The sequence below is a fragment of the Hippocampus comes genome, unplaced genomic scaffold (assembly GCF_001891065.2).
Source record: "Hippocampus comes isolate QL1 unplaced genomic scaffold, H_comes_QL1_v1.1 scaffold446, whole genome shotgun sequence".
NCBI classification, from domain to species: domain Eukaryota; kingdom Metazoa; phylum Chordata; class Actinopteri; order Syngnathiformes; family Syngnathidae; genus Hippocampus; species Hippocampus comes.
Window position 1 is genome coordinate 173,344 of NW_017805564.1, and position 1,818 is coordinate 175,161.

The following is a 1,818-nucleotide window of genomic DNA, read 5'->3' on the forward strand; positions in this document are numbered from 1 at the left end:
CCCCCCCCAATGAGAAGGCAGCTTTTTTTGGGAAAAGCCGCGCGAGGACATTCAAACGGGCTCTTCCTGCGCCTCCTTTTGAGCGGCATGAACGAGAAAGGCGACGAGGCCAGGACGCCATCGCCGGGCCATGCCAGCTTACTCGCTTTTCTTTGAAGGAGACGGAAAGTGACAGCTGGCAGCGGCGGCGGCGTCAAGTCAAATGGGGCTGCTATCGGGTTGGAGGCGCAAGATAGAAAGCGTGGCCTTCCGTGTCCTTTTCACACAAGAAGCCAGTGAAGTCGTCCCAGCTGCCACGAAAGCCCCAACCGAACGCGGGGCGAGTGAAAGGTCGGCTCTCCAGCTGAGAGTTGTAAATTTGAGATGTCAAAGTGCGGCAAAGACGTACGCGGCCTTGGACAGGTGCAGATCCGGAAGGAGCTTTTCCATCCCGACGCGCTTACGGCCAAACAATGGCGGCCCTTCAACGCCGCCGCTGGAGACGGGGGAGGGGAAAAAAAAAGCTCAAGCGCCACGACACTAATTTGAGCCAAAATGTCAGCGCAGAGCAGGAGTCAAGTCTGCTGATGATTTGCACATAAAGGGATTTTCACATCGAAATCTTCTTACCGGGGTTAGAGTGAGTTCATAGACGGAACAATCCCATGGTTCCCTTTGTTTGCGTACAAACACCTTCAGCGTATCCAACTCCGATGAAAAAAAAAAAACAAAAGTGCGGGTTGTGGTGCTCGCGGTGAGCAAAGATTGGGCGGGCTCTTGCAAATCCGTGTTTCCACACATGCGCAGACCAAGACGAAGGCTCCCGAAGCGGGGGGGGGGGGCAGGGAAAGCGCACCAGTGCTGACGCAGCGTGAAAAACGGCCCTGTGTGCATTTCCACTTGGCCCGGGGCCAAAGAGATGAAACAGAGGAGGACCCCGCCTGACGCGAGCAATGCTAGCGTCAGGCTGAAGGTTGCTCACGAATCGGCGTACGCAACACCCATCGCCTGATATTTTCCGAGTGTGACAACAACAAAAATCAAAAGCATGAATCCCCATTTTGTTTTCTTTTGAAAAGAGTTGAGTTTGATCCAAAACGTGAATATTTTTGTTATTTTTCAGATTAAAAAAAAAAACTGAACTGCAATTAGTTGATGTTAGCCTTTTTCACATTGTAATTTTGTCACATTTTCATTTTAATCCTAAACGTAAAGACAAATCATTTGGTACTCTTTTTCAACTGTGCTGATTTAATTAAAAAAAAATAAAAAATAAAAAAAAATTTATTTGGGGACTGGATTCATTTTAGTGTAACATCTACTAAACCCACAATTTGTTTCAAGATGTTCAAACTTTTTTTTTTTAATTTAAAAATAAAAATCAGTCTACAAAGTGGTGGGGTCTCCACTTTGAGTGTTAAAATCATGATGGCAAAAAAAAAAAAAAAAAGATCCGATTCAGATTAAAGTGACAGATCATGTGAACACATCCCGCTTTTAGTTGATGCTAAAAAAAAAAAGCCCACGGCCAGCTGGTGACATCATTCATTCAGCGGCTTGACTTACAATGAACCCGATGACTGAAACAAGTGACACACACGCATCATATTTCATCAATGGCCCAAATTTCTCGGTCGCGCCACAACCACGGACATGGATCAAGAATAAATGTCAAAGGAATGAAACAACAAACTTGTGTCGGCGTCCCCTTCGAGTGTGAAAAAGATGACTGGAGGGGCTGCGTCATCCATTCCGGCCAGGAAAATCACACACAAGGCACATCTGGAAGACACATTGAAATATTCACAGGAAAAGGAAATACAGTGCCAAAAACAAAAA

General features: G+C 46.3%; 1 long non-coding RNA gene across 1 annotated transcript in view; it reads right to left on the minus strand.

The window, feature by feature from the left end:
- Positions 1 to 1,785, minus strand: part of LOC109521809 (uncharacterized) — a 4,522-nt gene extending 2,737 nt beyond the window's left edge. Inside the window, exon 1 of the long non-coding RNA XR_002169436.1 lies at positions 1,673 to 1,785. This is a non-coding gene — a long non-coding RNA (uncharacterized LOC109521809). The remainder of the gene's footprint in view (positions 1 to 1,672) is intronic.
- Between the last annotated feature and the right edge of the window lie 33 nt (positions 1,786 to 1,818).